The sequence below is a fragment of the Phoca vitulina genome, unplaced genomic scaffold (genome assembly GCF_004348235.1).
Source record: "Phoca vitulina isolate PV1807 unplaced genomic scaffold, GSC_HSeal_1.0 scaffold5, whole genome shotgun sequence".
Lineage (NCBI taxonomy): Eukaryota > Metazoa > Chordata > Mammalia > Carnivora > Phocidae > Phoca > Phoca vitulina.
In genome coordinates, this window is record NW_022589708.1 from 26,871,912 (window position 1) to 26,898,634 (window position 26,723).

Genomic DNA, 26,723 nt, shown 5'->3' on the forward strand with positions numbered 1-26,723 from the left:
TTGTCAGAAGGCCTATAAAATCTCTACAGTATTTCAATAATAGTGTAATAAGATTATGTAATTTACTTTTTTCTGCTTATGGTATATATATTCTAAACATTCTTGAGTTTACTGTTTTTACTGTAATACCTTACACGCTACTCCATTAAGTGGCTATACTATACTATATTTTGTTAATCTATTCTCTGCTGCTGACCAATTTATCTCTTGTTTTTCATCTTTATAAAATTTGCTAAATGTCTTTATACTTTTTCCTCATTTTATATTTTCCTTAACCCAGGAATAAGAAGTGTAATGATGGGGGGAAAAGTTCTCAATGGTTTTAGGATTCTTAAATTTCCATATTGATCTCCTCTAGTAATGTATAAAAATTCCAGTTATCCCACAATCTCAAAGTTTTTATCTGTACTGTACCTTTTTATAACTAACATGACTGCTAGAAAAATTACTTTTGTTTACTTAGTGTTTATGTAAGATCATAGAATATCACTTAGTATATATGATAATGAATAATAATCATCCATAACTTTATTCCTAAAATTATTTTTTGCACATGATATTTTGAAAGATTAGACTTTCTGACCTCTTAACTATATGCTGCTTTTTTAAAGTAAAGACTGAGTAGAATTTAGACAAATTCATTACACTGAAATGAATTAGACATTCCCACCCCAACTTCAGGTAAATCCATCAGGTCAAAAAACCATGAAGAGCCTAATTACTGCTAGTGTAAGCCAGTAAGAAATACCCTTTGGTATTTACTTTCTTAAGGGCAATCTATGATATATTAAATGGTTTTGTTTTAGGCTTTTAAGAGATTCAGTGCTTTTGTTTTTTTTTCTTAAACACATTAAATTTATAACAGGGAAAGCAGCCTTGAGCATGACTTTATGCATAGTTACCTGTGTCATAGGGGTTCTATGTGGCTTATCATTAAAGTAAAAAAAAAAAAGCCAGAACAAAACAAAACAATACTTTTGATAAAGCATCTTGAACCCCTAGAGTAATGAGTAATAGAACAAAAAATGTGAAATAATAAATATAGATGATTTTACAAGGCTGTTTTACAAAGGTAAAGTATTTTTATCATTCTGTCTACAGATAAATGAAATATATAATAATGAAATAACAATAAATTTCATTTCATATATCTAGTTCCTAAATATCTTTGGCAGACAAGTCTATAAATTATGGGAGCTAATATGAACACCTTTACTCTGAAGCTTCACTTAATCATAACTTTAAGGATAGAGTTTAAAGAAAAATTTAAGAATCTGAAAGTGAAAAATATCTACTGAGAATTCTGAATTATGATCTCCATATAAAGAATACTGAATGATTTGTAGCTCATTCAGTTCATCCTTCTTTCAACAAGCATTACTAAATATTAACTTCATTTCAGGCATGGTGCACATTACCATGCTACAAAGATGAATAACTCCTTTATGTTAATTCTGTCTAAAATAATTTATTGCATTTGATAATGTTTTGTATGCTGGTTGTATTTCTAAGCGTTAGGACTTTTCTTTAAATTTTAAGGTTGATGACTTATGGCAAAACCTTTAAGAAGAGGTATTTGTGGATTGAGCATAATGAGAATTTCTGGAGCACATAACTTGGAATCACATACCAAAATCAGAGAAGTGTCTGAGTAAAAGTAACATCATTCCAGTGAAAGCAGAGAGGCATATGAGAGTGATCACAAATAAAGGAGAATGAGGAGTTGTGCCACAAACATAATAATTGAACACCTTTGCAAAGCCTTATATAAGAAGCCTACTGCAAGGAGAGCAGGAAACAATGGAGGCTAATTGCTTTCAGAACCAAAACATTTGATAAAAAACTTTAAGAAAAATTCTCAAGTAGAAATGTAAACATTCTGAAACACTGAAGATGCACTTAAACAGGAATAGAGTGGGCTGACACAAGAAAGGTTAATTAGAAACAATTGTAGGCAAGCTAACCATTGATAACTAAATTTTATGGATTCTTTTGCAGTGTTTGGAAATGCATTTGGCACACTTGCTTATATTTAAACAAGGAAAAAATTTTTCCTTTAAAAGTAAATTCACTGACATTTATTAAAAGCTTAATCTGGGTTGGATAAAAATAACTATTAAAATAAAATCTTGGAGTCTGATACATTAATTATTTTAATCAACAAAAAAAGGAACAAGATTTCCATATTTAAAACCCTCTGTTTTTCTACTCAAAGGAGAGCTACTGTTAATCACTGTGAGGTTCTATGAGTATTGTTAAGTTGTTTTATTTACAGCGCAGGCTGAAAATATCCACTTCTCTTAATGGTGAATGGAACAGTATAGTGGCAATCGATTAGCTATCATTTCACTTGAAGAATGAATAGAAAAATCCATTTAAAAACAACAGAGAAAAGTGGATACAAGAGTTGTGCTGAAGATCTTTACTAGGATTATTGTCTGGTGGTAGAAACTTTTGTAGGTTTGGCTTACTCACTTCATAAATGAAGTAATTCTATAGATAATGTTTAAAATTCCTAATAGTTCTAAAATTCTGAGGCATGACACATTTCTTTCCATGCAGTGAGTCCTTAAATTTTATGCACTGGTCCCAACAAAAAGGAAGAACAATCAAAATATAATAAAGAATAAAATACTGCTTACTTCTTTATTTTCTTATTTTAATGTTCTATAACCACATGTGGGAAACGCACTGAATATATCTTAGGGGGAAGCTATCTTGAACCTCTCTTCAAGTTGTCCCTCAGCCTCTAAATCAATCAAGCATGAGAGTACCCAGAACACTTATCCTCCTACTACTCCTTAATGGTTATGGATGTTGCCTAAGGAACTCAACTGAATTGCCTTACTGTTCTGAAATATCTATAAAAATCTCCTGTGTCTTCCCAAATAATTTAATTACTAGTAAATTAATTAACATATGTATGTATTTTATATAAGATGCTCTCAATTTAATTCAAGGAAGAAAACAAAGTGAAGATAAAAATCAAATTAGATCTCTTACAGCCTTGATAAGTAGATATAGACACATAGACAGGATCTATAACAGAAAGGAGTCATGGAATGGGGTGCCTGGGTGACTCGGTGGGTTAAGTGTCTGTCTTTGGCTTAGGTCATGATCTTGGGGTCCTGGGATGGAGCCCCCACTTGGGGCTCCCTGCTCAGCAGGAAGTCTGCTTCTGCCTCTCCCTCTGCTTCTCCCCCTGCTTGTGCTCTTTCTCTTGCTCACTCTCTCAAACAAAGAAAATTAAAAAAAAAAAAAAAAAGAAAGGAGTCATGAAAGAATGCTAGTTGGATCTTTATCAAATAATCTTCTATGGAAAATCATTATTACTGCCTTGGAAGGGTCGTATTTTTTATACCTATCATACTTATCAATGAAATGCTACAATAAAATAATAATAGTATGCAGAAAGTAAATGAAAAATTAATAAAAATTTTAAAATGTATCCTCTGTATTGGTGAATCTGACACTAAAAGCTAATAATTATTTCCTTCCCAGTGGGATTAAAACAGAAGAAATATTACTCAGAAAGTACAGACTATTAAACATGACTTTCTAAAAATTGTTTATATACACAATTATTGCTTTTTCAAAATTATTTAATTCCAAGTTTAAAATCAATGTAAAAATATTGTGTAATAAATCTGAAAAGTAAATTTTAAATCTTTAAATAATGTGGTTATTTTCATTATATGGAATAATTACATAGGTACATATATATTTAACATACTCATTGAGTTATGTCAAGAATTTTTTTTTCATAGGACACTTAAGTGTAATTGAAAGGCAAGAACTGATGATGTGAATTAGAAACCATACAGCTTGCTCTCAAGTTGCAGTAATAATAAAGCAATTATTTACATTATTTACATTATTTACATATTTTACATAGAGCTCAGAATAGACCACGGAACTCAAAGTGATTTGCAATCATCTGAGCTAAACTGTGGACAACAGAAATCAATATTGGGGCCTCATCAGCTTCTAGAATAGCTTTAAAGGTGACTTGTAAGGGGAATTGTCAAAATTCCCTCAACTGGAGGGAGAAATGATGAATGTTCATGATAACTGTGTAAAGGGAGCCCATTCAGTACCCTATTTAGTATAAAACTCACTTTTTTTTTTGTTCTTTAAACTAATGTTTTAAATACCCCTTTCAGCTCCTCTAATCGGAGAATTCAGGACACATTTTGCCACAGTTGAGGGATCTTTAACAATTCCCTCAGTCACTTACCTTTAAAGGTTACCAGGCAATTGCATTATGAACTCAAGTTTTTAAAGGTTTCTACAGTTCCTATTATTTATCTCATCAAAGGATCATTTATTTAAAGAAATGAAATCACACAACTGCTTCTTCCTGCACTGTGGTTAGTGCTTTTGGTATTTTGAAAGATTTTTTTGAACAGATGGGATATTTTGCTTAGGGAAAACTTGCATTTGCTAGCTTTTTTTAAAACATATTTTCAAGATTGTCAAAACATTACAAAATCATTAGGAGACTCCCATGTTAGAGTCTTGTCAGACATTTCATTATAAACTTACATTAGGATTCCAGCTATTTTAAATCACCAACAGCTTCAGCCAAGCACAATCTGTTAGTGAAGTTGAAATTTGTTTGGGGAATGTTGTAAATGAATTGCTATAGTTGTAGCTCAAGAGTGTCAAAATGAGTTTGCTGATAGAGCTCTGTGATATTAGACTGGAACCATAAATCAAGGAGAGCTACTGATTCCTTGAGATTCAGTGACTTATTGGGAATAATGTAGTTTGTGATCAATTCTTTCTTATCATAAGGTATTCCAACAAAGTAAAATAAGAGGAGGCTAAGTATAACCAGATTTGTCTTCGAATATGTAAGTGTATTTTAGCTTTTAATTATTTATGTGTATATGATGTTAAGAAAATATGTAGATCTTATCTTGCTTTCCAGTTGAGGACATTAAGTTTTTACTTACATGTCAATAAACTATGCCAAAAGAATGCAAATAAGTGCTGTCAGATACAGATAAATTCAGTATTTTATCAGTGTGCTTAAGCTAAGTTATACAACTATTTAAAAAAAGAACACTACACTTTAGTGGTTTTATAACAACAAAAGTTTAATTCCTGTTGTTAAATGTGCTTTTTATTCAGCATAAGCTCCATGTCCTCTTCACTCCAGAACTTATATGGTAAAGAAGCAACTATCATCTAGGACCCTTGACAATTTGAAGCCAAAGGAAAAATAGCAATGGTAAACTATATGATAGCTCTTAAAGTTTACATCCCATTGGACAAAGCAAGCCACATGACAAATCTGAAGTCAATGTGTGGAAAAGACACTTTTCCTTTTGAAAGTTTTGGTGTCTGGGGGTTCAATAAATATGTTAAATAAACAATGCAAACTACCACAAAATATAGGAATATATAAATTTACTGGGGAAATAATACTTTTTTTTTATCTCATAAAGAGATAAAAATGTCTGGATATTAATTCAGAGATTAAGATTAGGTGAAGTTTCTTTTCTCCTACTGGGTTAGCTTTTTCATTTATGTTTTCAGTTTGAGTTAGGATCTCAAGACAAGATCCTAGGATTATTGAAACATTCATATACCCTCAGATCTCTGTAATTGCTTTACAATTATGTAAAAACCTTTCAGACTAATAAATTATTCTGGACTAAAAATCCCACTTATAGTAATTTTTATAAAAGACTTTTCAGTAGTAAGAAAAGTATTACGAAAGCATTTTAGTTTCAAGCTGGATTGGTGTTCTAATTCTAGTCTCAAATTCTTACAAAGGGACATAAAATATATCCACTTAAGATACAGCATTTGCACTATAAATATAGAAATGTCAATTAGCAATTTATAAATTCATTTCTATGTCATAAAAATGATGCTGATTATGAATTATAAATTCAAATTGTGTAGGTGTTTAGAGTTTATGGAGTCTATCTATCTGTGCTAAAGTAGAATAAAAATGGCATGGTCAGGAGAGATTTCTGATCTAATAGAACTGTATTTTAATTAATTTTAATCTCTGAGATGTTTAAAATATGTCTTAACTTCCTTTTAATTGAGTTATTCATAAAAAGGAAAAATAAGGCTTTTTCAAGATTATCTTGTGAGATACATGCTCAGTTAAAAAAAAAAAAAACTAGCTCACTCGCTTTTCATCTTCAGTGTACCCCATCAGAAAAAAGGATTCTTTTTTTTTTTTTTTAGAAAATGAGAATTATCTTGTGGGGGAGTGTATTTCTGTGGAAATCCATATGTAGTCTGCTCTACAGGAAACATATCCCAAGGACAGTGATTTGAACTCATGAATGAATTCATAGATGGCACCTTTCAAGGAAAATACAAAGTAAGGAGCATATTTCATGCTTTCTCCCATGAGGTAATATTGTTCAACATTAGTGTGAAATGAAGAACAACTAATAACATCTGAGCAGGTATGATAGCTGGACAAATGCATCTCTAGTTATCCTCAAGTTAAGTCAAGGAGTGAAATTTATTATTTCCATGTACTATGTATTTTTCAAAATCACATATGATGTTCAAAATTGCAATTCAAAGTCAAATGCCGTTGTATTACCTACAAATATGCCTACTTATATTGGCACCTGGACTATGCAATGCATTATATTAAGAGCTGGGATTCTAAGGCTTTGCTTACCTTTAATTGTACAAATTTATAAAGATGGTATATTGCAGCTCTCTATAGTATATGCGTTATTCTTATTGTCTACTATTAATCCCTTAAGGATATTTTAAATTGGGCCTTTTAATGAATTATGAGTATTTGTGCAATAGTTTGATATTTCTGGATTGAAGCACAATGAGAAAAAATACAAATGACAGAATTTTATGAATTATCAACAGTGACGAATCATTGTTTTACAGAAGAGACATAAAAATTACATTCATTTAACTTTTGCAACTATAATAATCCAGTTATTCAGTTTTTGCCCCTCAGAATGAATGCATTGTAGGTCTTCAAAACCTCTCATTCCATGTAAAGAATTGAAAAAAATATGAAGCATTGAAATCCATTAATGTTTCTTTCTAAGAGCTAATTTAGAGGCCACTTATCATTGTTAGTTCCCATTAGTGACTAATTTTACATTATTAGTCATTTTGCAGTAAAAGGAGTGCGAAGACCTAACAATGGTTGTACAATTGGGGATAAAGTTCAAATCTAAAACTCAGTGCAGCTCCTTCTGAGGCTCAATAAATGATTTAATTTTATTTGAAGTGTAAGCAGGTATCTAACATAAACTTAGGTGACTTTTATCCCCCTGCATGCTTTCACTGTTAATTAGATTGTCAAAGGTAAACAAAAGTTCACTAATTGCATATTTTCTCTAAATTATGAGAAGTGAATATTTTTAAATTGAAAAGCTTAATAAAGATGAATAGCAATACCTTTGCCTTATGTGCTTCATTAATGTGTTTTGGGTGTATTTGTGTTTTAACAATTGCTGTGGTAATTACTCTGTTTAGTGAACAGTAAATCTTGTGTAAAGAAACAGAAGGATATTAAGCTCTGTCATTGCTCTTACTCAATATAGGCAGTATTCTTTTTGAAAATGACTATGTAATATACATAAGGCAATATTTGTTCTCTTGATTTTCTTCAAATTGGCAACAGGAAATTTAATAGATTTGGTATTTAATTCTGCAATAAAAATTCAGAGTTAAGGAATGAAAAATTGAGAAAATATTTTCTCTAAGAAACAAAATTAATTGGATTTTACCCTTAATCATCTAATAGCAAAACATTTGAGACATTCTTGTATATTTCATAAACCATTTCATGAAAGCAAAGGGCAAATATGTGAGAATGGAAAGAATGACAAAATATATGAAAAATAATATTTAAAATGTGTTTTGACACTTCATTTTTATGATAATGTGTTTTCATATCTTTTACTTAACTTTGTAATTCTAATTTATACCAATATTTTCCCGTCTGTGGTTTCTAAAGGACAAAGTCGTCTGTTATTAGAGTTCTCAGGGTATTATTTAATTAGAGTTTTGCAATTAATACCAAGCAGGAAAAAAAATTCCTTGCATTTTCCTAATTGTCCTACTAGAATGGCAAACACAGTTATGTGTCCACATTCATTCTTAATTGGCTTCCTTTCTTAAGATTAGAAACTGTGAGATAAAAGTGTCATTTAACTCTCAAATATAAAATCAGGTCATCAGAAGTCATATTCTGATTATTTAAAAAAATAAGTGTAGCTATTTTCTATTATTAAAAATTCCATTTAGTTTGAACTTATGACTATATATTGGAAAATTCAGACAAAGAAATTAAGAAAAGTATCATATGCAGATGTTTCATTTAAGAATAATTTAGTGTCCATTTTCTTTTGATTCATACTTTTAACATTTACATATCAAAGTAAAACTGGATTCTATTTAGAAGTTAACCTGAAAAAGTATTTTAAATACCTAATTTAAATTTTTCCAAGTCACGCCAACCTATATTTTAGAGTAATACTTACAGTAGAAATTTTATTGTCTCTCATCTCATTTACTGTTACAGGGAATCAGCTCCATGCTGAGTCATCTATTTATGTTAATCTCTAGTCAATGTTACATGTGTGCTAAAAAAAACCCCCAATTCTGGTAATAATTATCACTTTGCCATAGCCATTTTCTCCTCCCCTTTACTGACCATATTATTAATGAATTCCGATAAAGATGCTACATAAATGCACTTCGCTTCCATCAGTATTTCTGATGCTTATGGTGAAAATGGAATCAATGCAGAAGGTGCAATCATTGATGATCCCAAATCTCTCAGATGCTAGAATGACCCTCCAGTACTAAAAGAACTGGAAAGATCACCCTCTCATTTTCTCTTTTTTACACATCATTGACTTTGAATCTGAGCATCTCCAGTTGCATCCTCAGTGCCTCTCCTTAGAGAAATGAGTCCATCAGCTGCTCAGTCTGTATCCACCAATCGTTCATCTGATGAGCCTTCCTTCTTTTCTCTACTTTTGGCAACACAGAAAACTTTTCTCATCTGACCCCTCATCTATTCCCAAATAAAACCAACTCTAAGTAGATTGTTAAACTCAGCTCACCCAAACAGCATAGTTGTATAAAATACAAAGCAAGTTGTTGCTACAGCAGCCCATATACTAAAATTGGAACAACACAGAGAAGATAAACATGGCCCCTTGCACAAAGATGACGTGCAAATTCGTAAAGCATTCCATATTAAAATCTTTTAAAAAGCTGAAAAATAAAACATTGATTTATTTTTGAATAAAAAATCTGCAACTTCAGGTTTCAGCTACAACATGAAAAGAACTTGGATATTAGCACTCCTGGACTTACACCAAGAAAAGAAGTTGAATAAATTGAAATTCAGTGACTTTCTTAGGCTTGTCAGAGATTTGTGATTCCCATGGCACATGACCACTCCAAATTCTGGAGAAACTGCAAGTATAGAGAATCACATCAGAGATATGCTTACCTAGAGCAGAAGCTACTGGAACCATAAACTGGTAGGACAACTTACATAGTAACTTTGGTGACTTGCTGGAGGCTGAGGGTGGATTAGCATGAGATGGGCAAACTGGTGGGGGCTACAGTAGTAGATGGGCCTCCATAATTTTGTGGATTTCACCCTCAGGAACCCACTAAATTTTAATAGTGAAGAAACAAGAAAAATCTCATTTTCCTGGCAAGGCAGGAGAAATGTAACCATTTTGAAATACATCTAGATAATTCTGCAAAACAAAGGCCTACTCTGCTGGGAAAAAGACTTTATCAGAGCCTTATCCCACCTGGAGGGAGGACAGTTTTACAACTGCAGGCCTACTTAGCCAAACTGTTTCAAATAAGGTGAGGGAGGTGGAAGGCTTGGAAATACTTGTGAAGGTCAAGCCAGGAAAAAAGTTTTACTAAAACACTGAGATTTGAGATTTAATAGTAAGATTATAGATTGCTACCCATTACCTACAGTTTACCATCACAACAACAGGGCTCCAGCATAATAACATTGAATTAAAGCTAAAAGAGCTGCAAGGCACAGGGTGTATTTAGGGAGGTGTTTTTAGAAAAACCCAAAGACCACCAGGGAGACAAAAAGAAGGACACTTGGGAAATCTGAAGCTTTGACAGCTCTTACTCTGGCAAATATTAAACATGGCCCAACTCCTTGCCAGATTAACATGAATCTCACACTGAAATCATATTTATTTTGCTATTTGTCAATTCACATGTCCAGTTTTCAACAATAATTATAAGGCATGTTTAAAAGGCAAGAAAAAAGTAGGTACCCATTACCTACAGTCTAAGAAGACAAAACAAGCATCAAACCGGATGCAGCTATGACACAGATGTTGGAATTGCCAGACAGGGAATTAAAATTACTATGACTTAATATGCTAGAATAGTAATTAAAAAAGGTAGACAGCAAGCAGGGCAGATGGGTACTATAAGCAGAGATGGAAACCCCAAAAAATAACTCAAATGAAACATAAGAAACCAAAAACGCTTTCACACAAATAAAAAAAATGTCTTTGATGAGCTCATCAGTAGACTTGAAATGGCTATGGAAAGAATTAGTGAACTTTAAAACATGTCCGTAGAAACACCTCATCTGAAATGCAAAGAGAAAAAAAGACTATAAAGCAGAAGAGTATATTCAAGAACCGTGGGATAATTTCTAAGATGTAGCATACATAAGTGGTGTATCAGAAGAAGAAGAAAGATAAAAGTATGCAGAATAAATATTTGAATAATAATGTCAGAGAATATTCAAAATAAATGGCAGATTCAAACCATAGATCCAAGAAGCTCAGAGAACACGAAGCAGGATAAATATCCAAAAAATATATAGATAGGCAATATATCATATTCAAACTGCAGAAAACAGTGGCTACAAAAAAAATCTTGAAAGAAACCAGTTTATAAAAATGCCATTCCTTATAGAGGAAAATGGATAAGAATTGCAATAGACTTTTTATTAGAAACCATACAAGCAAGGAGAGAGTAAAGTAAAATATTTAAATATGGAATTAAAAACAAACAAAAAACCCCAAACACCAAAAAACCCACCAACTTAAAATTCTTTCTATACCAAATTATTTTTTAAAAGTGAAGGGGTGGGAAGTCATCAAAGGAGAGAAACCATGAGAGACTCTTAACCATAGGAAACAAACTGAGGGTTGCTGGAGGGGAGTTGGGTGGGGGGATTGGGGTAATTGGGTGATGGGCATTAAGGAGGGCACATGATGTGATGAGCACAGGATGTTATATATAACTGATAAATTGTTGAACACTACATCTGAGACTAATGATATACTATATGTTGGCTAATTGAATTTAAATTTAAAAAATGTGAAGGGGAAATAAAGCCTTTGCAGACAACCAAAATCTAAAGGAATTCATCACCACCAGACCTATCCTGCAGTAAATGTTAAAAGTTTTTTAGGGAGATGTAAAAGTACATAGGTCAGAAACACAGATCTGTGTAAGAAAGGAAGATTGTCACAGATGGAATAAATGAAGGCAAATAAAATCTTTTATTTTTCCTATTTTTATGTAATAGATAACTCTTCAAGTAACGGTAAAAATATATTAGGTGATTGTAGCCCATAATGAAATTAATGATGGCAATCTTCTAAAGAATGAGAAGGAGGAATTGAGAATACTCTATTATAAGGTATCTGCATTACTCATGAAATGGTATAGTGTTATTTGAAAGTGGATATTGATTAGTTGGAAATATATGTTCTAGGGCAATCACTAAAAAAATTATATGAAGAATTATAGTTGATATTCCAAGCTAGGAGATTAAATTGGAAATCAAATACTGCTGGTCATCTGACTTTGTTCTTTTATGAAGTTATGTTGTCTACTGTAGTTCTTTTGCATTTCCGTATGAATTTTTAAATCAGCCTGTTAATAACAACAAAAAAACCCACTATGCTTTTGTTTCTAATGCATTGAATCTTTAGGTCATTTTGAGGAAAATTGATATCTTAATATTAATCTTTTAAACTCTCTCAAGAATTTTTCCTAGCTTTAGTGTACAGGTTCTTGGTTATCTTTCTGTCAGATTCACCTCAAACATTTAATATTTGCAATGCTATTGTAAATGGTATTATTTTGAATTTTAATTTCTGATTGTTGACAGTATAAAAAATTATGATTGCTTTTTATATATTGATCTTGTGATCTATAGCCTTGCTAAACTGCATTACAATTCTAGTAGAATTGTTTCTGTATGGTTTTAGCTGTGGGTTTTTTATAGATGCCCTTTTTCAGGTTGGATTGTTGAGGAAGTTTCCTTCGATTCTTAGATTGCTGACAATTTTTTTTTTAACGTGGTGTTGGATTTTCTCCAGTCCTTCTCTCACATCTATCAGGATGATCATATGGTTTTGTTTTTTATTCTATTAATAAAGTATAAAATAATGATTAGAGCCTGGGCTGGGGTGAATTAGGTGAAGCACTTGGGTACAAACCTTGAGATTGCTCCAGGGTCATGAAAGATTGGGTACTTTTTTAAAATCAGCATGCTAGGCTCTGCACTCAGCTCACTCTAGTACGGGACCTGATATGGACTGATTTTCAAAAATGTTACATAAACATTTTATTGCTGGAGTAAATCCCAATTGGCCATGGATATAGTCTTTTTAAAAAATATTTTATTGTATTTATATTGTTAATATTTGGTAAAGATTATATATGTGTGTATATATTCATATATACATATGTATGTGTGTATCTATATATCTATATCTATATCTATATCTATATTTATATCTATATCTAACCAGGGTAATACTGGCTTCACATAGGGAGTTGGGAAATGTTCACTCATCTCTATTCTAGTAGTTTGTAAAAATTGTTTTTTCCTTTAAATGGTTGGTGGTATTAATCAGTATGGCCATTTGAGTCTGGGCTTTCCTTTGTGAGAAGTTTTGTATTTATTAATTATATTTCCTTATTGGTTATAGGTCTATTAATATTTTATATTTTTTCTTGATGAAGCTTTGGTAAATTTTGTCTTATAAGCATTTTCCCATTTTATATAATTTTTTTTCCATTTTATATAATTTGTATAATTTGTTGCCATAAAGTTGTTCACAGGAATTCACTATAATCCTTTTACTTTCTGTACTTTCAATAGTGATGTCCTCTTTGAGGCTTCATTTTTGTAATTTGTGTCTTTTTTTTTTTTTTTTGGTCAGGCTAGCTAAAAGTTTGTGAATATGGTTTATATTCTGGTTTTGTGATTTCCTCTATTGTTTTTCTTTTTTCTACATTAATGATTTCTACTCTAATATTTATATTTTCCCCCTTCTGCTTAATTTGGGTTTGGATTCCCCTTTTTTTCCTGGTTTATTAAGCTGGGGACTTATGTAATTAATTTCAGACCATTCTTTCTATTTAATAAGTGTGTGTATATGTGTATGTTTGAAGATAAAAATTTCAGGAAGCGCTTCTTTAACTACATTCCATAAATTTGGATATGTCTGTTTTTCTTTTATTTAGCTCAAAATATTTTCTGATTTCTCTTGTGATTTCTTATTTGGTCAACATGTGTGTTTATTCCCCACATTAATGGATTTCTCATGTTTATTTGCTCTTAATTTCTAAATTCCTTCATTTTTAAAACATTTTAAATGATCTCAGTTCTTTTAAACATATTATAGAGTGTTTGAATACATGGTCTGTCTTGGAGAATGTAGATGCACTGTTGAAAATCCTATGTATTGTGTTATTCTTGGGTAGAGGGTTGCTGTCACTTCATTTAGCTCAGATTGATGGAGTTTGAGTCTACCATATTCTTGCTAACTAATTATCTTTTCAGTTGTATAAAGTGAGTAAGATGTATTCAGATCTCCAACTAGGAATGTTGAGTTGTCTGTTTCTTGCTTAAATTTTGTTTTTGCTTCATTTATTTTGTGGATCTGTTGTTAGATGTGATAGATTAATACTTGTTTTATCTTCTTGATTTGTTGACATGTGCAGGGTGATTCAAAATGTCCCCTTTTTTTCTCTAACACTTCTTTTTAAAAAAAAAAATTCTTGTGTCTTTTTTCTTCACTTGATTAATTTTTATTGATCTACCTTCTAACTGACTAATTCTTAAATATGGTTTCCTTTAGATCTTTGAACATATATATACTAGCTACACTGAAGGCTTTTTCTGCTAAGACCAACCTTGTAGCCCCTGCAAAGGCAGTTTCTATTGACTGCTTTCCAATGAGTCATGCTGTCTTCTTTGCATATTTTGTAATTGTTGGTTGAAAAAGGGACATTTTCAATATTATATTCTAGCAACTCTGAACACAGATGCACCATCACAGAGTCTTGATCTCTTTTTGTTGTTCCTTTTTGTTGTTTAGTGGTTTGCCTGGCCTAATTTTGTGGTATATATCTACACCAAAGAATGCAACCTCTGATGTGTCTCTCTCTTTCTCTGTTTTTTTTTTTGTTTTTTGTTTTCTTGTTGTATTTTTAAGGCTAGAATCCTAGGAGTTGTACTGGCTTATCATAGCTTGGAAGTAACCAAATGGTTGGTCAGAAGTTGGTCTGAAACATCCTCAGTCAATAAGTCTTCCACTTTTTCCTAATGGATAAGTATATGGCTCGGGGAATGAATTCAAATTCTGGCAAATGAAAACTATGTCCAGCCTTTTACTTTCTGTCAGGCTTTCTTATGTCACCTCTGTTCCTGTGTAAGGCTTCACAACCAGTCATAAATGTGTAGATAAATATGTCTTGATTAGAATAAGGAAAGCATTACTTCTAACAGAATCAAGAAACAAAATAATAAAATTATTTGCTATGGAGGAGAAAACTTGAAAAATCAACGAATGATCTTGATAATTCACAACATTTTACTGTTTTGTGTAACATTTTATTTATGTGATGGTTAATCAACACTAGCACAAATTTTCAGTTATTAAAAACATATATGCTGTCATAATACCATGTACTTCTTCCTAGCACTTAACACAGTTGTAAAGTAGTACTTAGGAAATTCTGTTTTTGTTCATCTTGCCCACTAGACTATAAGTCCAATGAGGGCAGGAAACATACCCTGTTCTTGCTCAATATTTTACTTAGATGTCTTGCTAACATCCCCACATCATGTAGTATTTCTATGCATTCCAGTACAGATTGTAACTCAGAGAACTGACAACTGTATGAGGGTTCTCTCTGGCCACGTGTGTCTACTCCACAAAGGTGGAAAGCCTAACATGCTAGGGAAGGAGTGTTCTCTTCTAGAAACAACTCTCAATAGACATATGACAGGGTTGGTGGGTTGATTTGTAAGCTGCTCTGCTCTTTGGTGGTCTGTTTCTGAAAACTGTGTTTTGTTTTTTTTTTTTTAGATTTTATTTATTTATTTGAGAGAGAGAGAATGAGAGGGAGGAGGGTCAGAGGGAGAAGCAGACTCCCTGCTGAGCAGGGAGCCCGATGCGGGACTCGATCCTGGGACTCCAGGATCATGACCTGAGCCGAAGGCAGTTGCTTAACCAACTGAGCCACCCAGGCGCCCTGAAAACTGTGTTCTTGATACTGGTAGCAAAATTCACAGCAAGATTAAACTCTAGTTGTCCAGAGAGAAAACTTGTTAGAACACTGTCCTTCAGGCAACATTAAATGTTGCCTTTTCCTTATCTGAGTTCTCCTCTTTTGTACTGACATTTTCTGGGATCACATTCCAAGAAACCCCTTTTTATATAGGAATCCTTGTCTCAAGACTATTTTGAGAGAATTCAAATTAAGTCAGACCAATTTTAGGACGACCAAACAAAAAGGCTCGATAGATTGAGATTTGTCATCATAACCTGTTTCTTGCCCAAGTGTTTTTTGTTTTTGACAAAGCCATTAATTATACAAGTGAAAATTTTGTGGGATAGCAAATATTCTTGATTAATTTTACACTAATAGTAGAAAGCATAAATTCACACATTTTTAGGAAAAATTGTCTTCTGGATTCCTAGACTTAAAAAAAACAAACCTTGAGTATTTCTTTCATTAGTTTTTTACTAAAACCCAATAAGTTATTCCACTCATCTTTTCTTTTCTTTTCTTTTCTTTTCTTTTCTTTTCTCTTCTCTTCTCTTCTCTCCTCTTCTCTTCAAGTAGGCTCCATGCCCAGCATGGAGTGCAGCATGGGGCTTGAACTCATGACCCTGAGTTCAAGACCTGAGCTGAGATCAAGACTCAGACACTTAACTGACTGAGCCACCCGGGTGCCCCCCCCCATCTTTCTGTTGACCAGTCCATCCATCCAGTGATCCATTCATCCAATGACTTATTCATCCATCCATCCTTCCAGTGATGTTTTCTTGAACAACTAATGTGGGCTAAGACATTTATTTTCTTAATAAACCACAATGACTTACTGCTAATAGAAACCTAGAAATTTGCTAATAATATAATAGAGAAACTGCATGTACCAGTTTTATTTCAGGCTACAAATAAATAATTATTTGTATTTTCATTTTAATTAAATTTGCTCAGTAAATGTGCATTATGTTTATCAGCATATTCTATTAGAATATGACCCTCTTAAAAACTATCATGGATTGAAATGCCTAGGTGGCTCAGTCGGTTGAGTGTCTGACTCTTGGTTTCACCTCAGGTCACAATCTCAGGGTTGTGAGATTGAGCACCATGTTGGGCTCCACGCTCGATGGGGAGTCTGCTTGAGATTCTCTCCCTCTCCCTCTGCCGCTCCACCCCACCCACCACCCCCATGCTTGGACTCACTCTCTGTCTCTCAAAAAAAAAAATGTATCATGAATTGTAGAAAGTGTTCTGAAAAACCTATCTCCAAAAAGCATATCAAAGTTTATGTTTGAACCCCTAATTATAACTCTTTAAAAGTCAAAAGTGTCTTATTTATCTAATAATTTAAAAGAGGTCAGAAAAAAAATATAAAAAAGCCAACTGTTTCCTGTAGAATATCTGAACTCTTTCCTAACAGGTAGGACTACAGTAGTCTTGCCTTTGATGGAAAGTGAGTGTCCTCTTGATGAAGTGATACTTTATGAATCACATCCTTATTCCCCCAGATTCAGTAATGCAAAGACATTTCCATGCTGATACATCAGATTTACTAGTTTGACATGTATAGTAGTCATGTAACACACAGACTTTATTACTAATAAGTGGATGCACGAGTTAGGATGAATTTTGCCCGCAGTAAATTCACAAATATTGTTAACTGCTAAAGTGAGATGTATGATCTCCATGTCAAACTTTCTATATGTCTCCATATCATTCATTTCATAGCGGATTATCCTTTTTAAGTGTTTTCTAGATGGTTTTACAGAATAGGCAACATTAAATGTACTTCATGCTTAGAAAATACTAAGGAGATACATAGAGCATTTATAATAGCACTGAGGGCACCTTCCAAATATGTTTTTAGGAGTATTAGATGTTCTTTCTTGCCTCACTATTGTAAATTAAGATAGTTAATTCAAGAAGTGCTTTAAAATGTTACATCTAAGTATATGTGAATCACTACAGATCAGTAATAATGATGAATATTGTTATTCCTTAACTTTTTATAAAGACAATTAAAGTGCCAGAAGTCAGAATGTGAAAAGAAATGGAATTAGATTGGTCTTCCATTAAACCTAATAGCTAAGTTTTTGTGTTTGTGTTTTGTTTGTAATAAAAGAATGTTAACCCAAACTCTCAGAAGAATTAAACACAGTGATCTGGGATATTTTAATTGTGGGAAACATGTTTCCAAAGTAAAATTATGAGAATAAGTTTCTTACATGCAGGATTTAGTGGAAGTGTCACCTAAACAAGGATAGATTTTTTAGATCAATAGGAGATACTTCTCTTTGAAAAACATGATCTTCTGGCAATTTACATTTACATTTTTAAATTCCTTTTTCTTACACATGTGAAGTTGTCAATAACTAAAATAAAGCCTGTCTACCAGAATGTCACACTTTTTGCAAGCTATAGTATAGATCTTCCAAAAGGTTATTTACCAAGTAAGAAAACAGGCAGGAACAGATGTGCAGAGATTTTCCATGGTCTGTCTAGAAGTTCTGCTTTCTTCCTCAGAGAAGAAGAGATCATATAAAAGCCAGGAGGGGAGAGACTCAGGGGGAGGATATAGGAAGCATCTGTTACTTAACAAGTAAATGGATCTGGACGGTTTCAGAATGTGTGGGAGAACTAAAAGAGTGACAGGTAATGGTTTCAGCATCCCAAATGTCAGTGTTTGATGTGGGTAGAATAGGAAGTTATTTCTTAAGACATGAAAGAGGAAACCGAAAATGAAAACAATTTTGGTGGTTTTCTATTTAATCCAATGGGAGAGAGAGGGAGGTAGAGGAAGAGAAATCTTCCCCAGGAAAATAAGCACTAAAGTTTAAAGTATCTGGCTAGCTGATCATCCCTTCTGAATGCTGTCTTCTGAAATGTGTCTATTAATGATTAAAACAGTCCGCCCTACCTACCCAAGGTCAGTCAGCCTAACCAGTGAAATTATCATGGAAATAATCTAGGGAAAGTGAAAGTAAAAATGGATAAACATGTTGATCCCTAAAAAGACTCTTCTACTATGCTTATTTTTTACATGCATCAGCTTCTTGAATAACTCTATAAGTAAGGAATAATTATGCTGATTTATAAAACTCAGGTGGTTTATATAACTGGTCCAAAGTGAGCTGTATTTTAACAAATTCTGTCTAACTCCAAAGTGCCTGCCTTTACACAACTCTACCCACTTCCCATCTTTTGGGGGGGACATCAGTTATTTATCACATACTTTTCTGTTACAGAAAATTTTAAAATTATAAATATTTAAAAATTTAAAATATCATAAAATAAATATATATGTATCTTACTGTGCGGAATTTTCACATGATTTAGTAAAATATCAGATGCTAAGGACCTAGATGGATTGTCTATTTTAAAAAATAGACATGTATAGCACATGGCCTCAAATAGATTCTAACATGCAGATCCAAAGCCAGGAAAGTATTTGTTGATGACCATACATTTTAAGGAGAAAGTCTGTAAGATAATATATAGTTCGTGGGCATCCTTGTGTGATCCAGAGAGGACTGACTTGAGTGTCCACAGCTTCTGCATGGATAACTGACATCTCTTTCCAATGATACTTTGGGGAGAAGACTGGGATGACCTTCCCCAGCAGTAAAATATAGCGATCCTTTAGCACATGGCTCCCCAACCACACCATTTCAAGAGGAATCTTGAGGGATAGCTGGTAGACAAATGAATATCATTGGAATATCATTCAAAATTATAAACCAGGGATGCCTGGGTGGCTCAGTGGGGTAAGCATCTGCCTTTGGTTCAGGTTATGATCTCGGAGTCGTGGGATCGAGCTCTGCGTTGGGCTTTCTGCTCAGCGGGGAGTCTGTTTTCTCTCTCTCTCTCTTTCTCTCAAATAAATAAATAAAATCATTAAAAAAAACAAAAGTATAAACCTGGAGTAGATTCTTACTCTTGGAAAAGCTAAGATAGAACAAGAATCTTAGGGAGTTTATGTTTCTCTCTGGGGGAAAAGAAACAGAAGTGGAGTCTATTTGGCAGCAATGGAAGGAAGCAAAGGCAAACTGCCCAAGCTTTGAGAATAGCAAACCCCAGGGCAGAATCCAAACCCAGAAACCAGGTTCTTACTAACAATGGATGAAACTGAATTATAATGCAAAAATTGGATTTTGAATTGTCAGAGTGCAGGTTGGTTTTTAGAAATGCGTTAAAAGCTACTTCAGGGGCGCCTGGGTGGCTCAGTCAGTTAAGCATCTGACTCTTGATTTCAGCTCAGGTCATGATCTCAGAGTTATGAGATCGAGCCCTGCATTGGGCTCCACGCTGGGAATGGAACCTGCCTGGCATTCTATCTCTCCCTTTCCCTCTGCCTCTCCCCACCATCCTCTCTAAAAATAAAATAATAAAAAAATTAAATAAAAAAGTGAAAGCTACTTCAAAACCTTGTCTGTTTTTGTTAAATTGCTTCATTCTCCTTATGTGCATGTAAAATAGACAGTATAGCAGTAAGAAATATAGTAGTGGTCGTTATTATAGTAGTGGTTTGTAATACAATTTGAGTGGTACCTCTCCCAAGCCATGTATCATAGTTTTGAATGTCTACCATTAGAAGACAAAGTTCTTTTTTGTAAAGATATTTTCTTTTCTTTTCTTTTTTTTAAAAAAGATTTTACTTATTTGAGAGACAGAGAAAGAGTGCACACAAGCAGGAGGAGCAGCAGAGGGGGAGGGAGAGGGAGAAGTAGGCTTCTCACTGAGCAGGGGGCCAGAGGAGGAGCTTGATCCCAAGACCCCGGAATCATAACCTGAGCCGAAGGCACTTAACTGACTGAGCCACCCAGGCACCCCTATAAAGATACTTCCTTAATATCACTTAATATCATTTTGAAAAGCAAATATTCTGGTAGGTAACACACATTAAAAAGTAAACACTGAGATGTTTTGACCTTTTATCCTGACAGGAGACCAGAGAATATTTCTTATGATTATCTAGGAATGGGGAGGAAGAAAATCTGAAAGTTTTGTGTCATTTGTAGTGAAGAGGGCAGGCAGCCATCACATCCTCAAGGAATGTTGAAAACAAACTGCCAGAGCACTCCTAAGTCTGGTCTCATTTGTTTAGATTCACAACAGTAACCTTAGCTTCTTCAAAGGGCCTGTGTAGTACTTTGAGTGAGGTGTTTATGCCCAGCAATTTAAATTCAAAATCTATAAGTGACTTCTAGCTGCCATGAATAATGCTAGGGATGGTGAATAAAACAGTGCATATGACATGCACACCAATTGTGGTTATGATTGCAAAGCTTTTATTTCAGAGAACATTAGCAGCAATGTTTTTGTACTTGAATTGGTTTTATTTTTCTATTGTTTCGAAATTTTACAAATAATGGGTCATGTTTCTCACTTCTTTCATGAAATATATTAAGAGTTCACTGAAAGATGACAAATTTGAAACTCAAGTGACATGTGAAATCTTGAACATAAATGGGCTTGAAGGTGGATTGTGGGGAGAAATGATGAATGGTTGGACAATGAGTGTGGGAAACAAATAATTTAGTGTTTACATCATAACATTAAGTTAACCTGAGGACAACAGCTGGATCCTCAATGCTTCTTTCTCCATAAACCAAATGGTGGCAGCATGTGATTAAAATGATATCTCCTTGGGGCGCCTGGGTGGCTCAGTCGTTAAGCGTCTGCCTTCGGCTCAGGTCATGATCCCAGGGTCCTGGGATTGAGCCCCGCATCGGGCTCCCTGCTCGGCCAGGAGCCTGCTTCTCCCTCTCCCACTCCCCCTGCTTGTGTTCCCTCTCTAGCTGTCTCTCTCTCTCTCTGTCAAATAAATAAAATAAAATCTTAAAAAATAAAATAAAATGATATCTCCTTGATTAGGCAATGTAAACATTACTGAAAAAAGTTTCCTGTCAACAAACGTATTATAGTTCATTATTTCATATTAAAATATCCTATTATCTTCTCTTATAAATTTATATGTTAGTCCTAAATAAATTGTATAGTATTTAAATAAAGAAAATAAACTCTTTGTGGCAAAAACATTAGAATCAAATCTCCAAAAGCCCCAGTATTGTCAATATTTGTTAAAATTCCATTCTATCAACACTGATAAGTAAATGCAAGAACATATGTGCTTTGGCCCTCAGTGAAGATATCCAAGCATATTTTAAGGGACTGTTTATGACTCTACGACTGCAGACAAATAAGGGGCTACCAAAGCATTGAAGCTGTGTAATTCACCATGGCTCATTTGCACAGAAAAATTACAGAACTTGGAGATCCTGGGCACAGAGCAAGTGCCCACTAGCATTAGACAGGCCCCAAACACTTCAGTCCAGAGATAATTCGCCTGCAGTATTCTTGCCTACATGCCAGTGTATGCTCTTATAATACAGTGAGTATAATAATAATTTAAAAATATGTTTGTAAGATTCTAAATTTATAAACATTCATTTAAAATAGTTGGCAGCTGTGTCATGGTTGAGAAAAAAGTATATTTATTTAGCCAATTTTTGTTCAAATTATCATTCACAATCAGGATCCAGTCCCAAATTTTCCACAGAATAAATAACTGTGTGACTACAGGAAGGTGAGAAAAAAAGATTTTTCTAAAAGCTGAATATGACGGCATCTCATCACATGAAAAAACACATTTGTAACAATTGTTTTACATGAGAATTGTGTTGAGATAAATTGAAATATTGGAAGGCCATACTAATAAACTCCATCGAGCGTTCCTTTAGTAACTCACTCAACAAAATTCGGCAAAACCTCGTGTGAAATTTGTGATGCAATTTGTTAAAACTAGGAATGTTCCCCAAATCCTTTATAGTCCCAAGGAGCTATATTTCACTGATTAATTAGCAGATAACATTTTTCCAAAGGTAAAAAGAATGATAGAGGTAAAGGTATTCTTTTGCTAGTGTCTGTACGTCACAAACTATGGAATTCCACATACCTGAATATGGCAGTAGTAGGTGTTCATTTAATCTCTCTTAATAAAAGTGGTTGAGTGAAATATAACTGTGACTTACTTTTCACAACTCCCACATTTTATTTCAGAATTTTTTTATAAATTTCTAATATTTCCAAAACTTACATTTCCATCACTAGTATTCCCCCAAGCCCCAAACTCCCACAAGATGTCAAGAATCTGTGGTTGAGAACATGTTTTCTTTTGGATGTTAAACAGTACCATATCATAAAACAATCTATGGACCTCTCCTGCTTTAAGATATTATTTGTGGTTTTGCATTATATCTACAACAGTTGAGCAAAAGACAATTTTAACAGTTGTGTGGTAGGCATCTCTAAGGCCTCCAATGATCTCTGCCTCATCGTATTTACCTAGCTCTGTGTAATCCTTTCCCCTTGAATATGTGTGGATTTATTAATACTTCTAATGAATGGAAGATAGCAAAAGTTTGTAATGTCCCTACTAAGATTAAGTTACACAAAGACTATACAATCCATCTTAGTTCCCATGGTTTCTCTTACACACACACTTTCTCTAAGGAAAGCCAGCTGCCATATTTTGCCTTATTGATAGGCCCATATAGTAAGGACCAGAGGAAGCTTGTAATAGTCAATGAAGAAAGGGGCACTCAGTCTAACAGCTCACAAGGACTAAATACTGTGAACAGCCATGTGAGTGGGCCCTGGAGTTAGAGCCTCTTCTAGTCCTGCCTTCAGCCAAAGTTATAGCCCTGGTTGTCAGTTTGAGCACAGGTACGTGAGAATTTGAGCTAGAGACATTTTGCTAAGCTTTGCCCAGATCCCTGATACACAGAAACTGTAATATAACAAATGGTCATTGCTTTATGCTTCTAAGTTTTAGGGTAATATATTATGCAGAAATAGATAACTAATACAGTTGTTTATAGGAAGCTAGTTTTAATTTTTCCCAATGATGACATCTAAAAAATAGTACAGCTCCAGACACTTGCCTTTATTCTCACAGCCTGAGTTCACAACAACTTAAAAATTTTTCAACATGGATGGATTCAGATTAACCAAACCCAAAAGAGAGCTCAAAATAATACTTTACCATTTTAAAAAGAATTAAAATTGCTAAGAAATAAAACTGTCAGGACTTTGGCATTATATTGTTCCCATATACATACTACAAACTTAAAATTGTCTAGACTTCGGGGCGCCTGGGTGGCTCAGTCGTTAAGCGTCTGCCTTTGGCTCAGGTCATGATCCCAGGGTCCTGGGATCGAGCCCCACATCGGGCTCCCTGCTCAGCGGGAAACCTGCTTCTCCTTCTCCCACTCCCCCTGCTTGTGTTCCCTCTCTCACTGTGTCTCTCTCTGTCAAATAAATAAATAAATAAAATCTTAAAAAAAAAAAAAATTGTCTAGACTTCAAATTTTCAATCTCAAAAAAGGCACTTTCTTTTTGTTTCCTGCAATTTCAAATTTTGAATATTAAATACTTGTATAAATTCCAGAGATAATTATATATTCTGCCTTTAAAAAATCTGCCTACTTCCAAACAATTTATTAAAATAACTAAATATCTAAAAATAGTTTGGTGTGTTATTTTGAAAGAAATATTGGAAATGCTGGTAGATAGAAAGTACCCCCTGTGTCCACATTAGCCATATGGCTTCATGTGCTGTAAGAAGTTGTTATACTTCTGTGGAAATAAGAGATTTGCAGAATTAAATAACTGATAAAGAGAAATGATAAATATGGGAAAAAACACATTATGGCTTTTGATTGATTTTTAAGGTGCTAGTGATGGGATATGAAGGATGGAAAGTGGTCTTACGAATCAAGGTTTGATTTGAAACTATAGCAATAGACTTACATGACCTATCTAGATAAAAAGATAATAGGAAATGAAAGGGTAAAAGTAAATGCACATTTTAAGGGAGAAAGAAGTACTTGGTGCTTAAAAGAGGCAGTCTAAAAAGATTCCACATTATTCAGAGTCTTAGAGCAAACAAATAACTTAGTTGAAGCTGCTAAGAAGAATAGCCCGTGGGGAGGAAACAAAGGGAGAATGACTGTTCATGATGATACGTGGGATGTATGACCAATCAATTCATTGCCTCTTTTGAGTCTTATGGGCATGACTCTTACTCTATAAGCTGGGAGACAAAATAAATGTCAAATTCTAATTTTTTATTTAATAAACTTCACTTTGAACTATAATCTTGCATGCTTGCTGGAAAGCCCAGTGTTACTATTAGAACTCCTTTGTCCTCCCTGGGGCCTATGCAGTAATTTGGAAAGTAGTGCTTCAGTGGGACAATTATGCCCAAAATTTTAGACTGATCCTATTATCCCTGAAGCTTAATGTCCAATCTAACTGGATGCATTATACACCATCCCCTCTGAGGCCTTGCTACCTCCTTAGGATATGAATATAAAACAGGGCATGAGTCAATGATATCACAAGCCTGTCTGATCTCAATAATCTTTCCAAAAAAAAAAAAAAAGAGGTAAGATAGAAATCTATCATCTTTCTTGCTATTCTAAAAGATGTTCTAAGGAAAAAACAAAACAAAACTCTCTTATTTTGTGGATAATGTCCCAGAAAATGAGAATTAAAGGAGAAAAGGACAGGAAAAGAAAGCTTTAAAACTTGTTAAACATTAATTAATATCCTCTGAGGTACGAGAGGATCAGAGGACTTGCTACCATATTGGAATGAGGTAGAAAGGGTTGGGTGGGGGGGAACTACATAGAAGAAAACAAATTAGCACCAAAATAAACATTCACACTATACTTTTATGAGACTGTTAATAGGTATGATGAATACCAGAAAGAAGAAATAGATATAATCCTAAGGTTTGGTAAACTCAAAATATAGAGAGAAAAATAGGATATCAACACAATTTATAAAATTTTCAATAAATAGATCCTGAAAAATATTTTGAAAGAATAATGTAAGAGATCAAAAAAGGAATCATTTAAGGCCTCCAAGAATAGAATTATGACAATCAAGATAGAGTTCAAGGCACTCTTAATTGCTTAAAAAGGGGGAATGGAGGCACAGAGGAATGATCTACAAAGTCTGAAAAATGTGTATGAGATGGGTATTTACTCAAAAAGAGAACTAGTCCACTGATGCACATGTTTGTCTTAGAATGGATGCCCTAGAAAATACAGTCTGAGGAAAATCTTATATAAGTTAATACTTTATAAAGAGATACAGAACCCAAGAATGCAGTATTGATTGATTGAAAGAGGTAGTAAAACTGAGAAAGAAGGGAAACAATTTTGGAGGTACATATTGAGCTGGCTACCAATTTTGAACCTATGTAACTTATAACTAAACATCTCAGAAACTTTCGCTGGGAAGCCATGTTAATTTCTGGACATTCTTTCCACGTGAAGGAAAAGAGAAATAATTTATCTTGTGACTCTACTGTTACACTGATCAAATATTTTTCTCTATGAGATAACTTCCCTGCACTTCTGGTTGCAAATGCATGAGCACAATGTAAGTCCTATGGTATCTTAAGACTGTGTCAAAGAGAAAACCTAACATTGTAACATAAGTGTGTGCAACATGGGCAAGAGACGTGGTACTGATGGTTGTGCACACATGAGGTCATTCTCCATGGCAGCTAGGATGACACAATTTGCCAAGTGTTCCAGTTCCAAGACGATCTCTGGTGGTTCATAAAAGTTGCTCATTTGGTCTAAACTGGCAATAGGAATCAACCTTCATGCCTTCTAATACCCAGCACCCATTCTATCATATGGATCTCTTTTGGTGAAAACCACACATTTTCACTACCTTCTTGAGAGGCAAAATACAAATCCATTTGTCTCAGTCTCTATCAGTGAGCTATGGTTCCCACTGTGGTAGCCAATCCCAAGTCCATAATTGGCACTCCATCATTTTCTTCCTCAATCATCCATCCTAGATCTCTTTTTCCCTTGTTCAACACTTCAGTTGGTCTGGATTATTTGCCTGGTGGGAGCAAACCAGACCCTTAACTGTCTTATCCTTCTTAGATCCCATTTTCTGCAGTTGCCCATTTGCAGTTATTACTGGGATTGAAAACCAAGTCTTCACACAGTAAACTCCATAGATTGTAGGCATACTCCTCCTTAACCCCATTGTGTATCAGTATTCTTAGCCTCTCATGATAATTAGTATGAATTTCCCCTTGTCAGTTGTCAATTATCAGTATAATAACTTCTTTCCATGGTAGA

The 26,723-nt window shown here is 33.9% G+C and overlaps 1 non-coding gene across 1 annotated transcript; it reads left to right on the plus strand.

Annotated features, from left to right (window-relative positions):
- The first annotated feature begins 9,123 nt into the window (after positions 1-9,123).
- Positions 9,124-9,227, plus strand: LOC116631813. Its single transcript, XR_004299266.1, has one exon. It is a non-coding gene; the product is annotated as a U6 spliceosomal RNA (small nuclear RNA).
- The last annotated feature ends 17,496 nt before the right edge of the window (positions 9,228-26,723 follow it).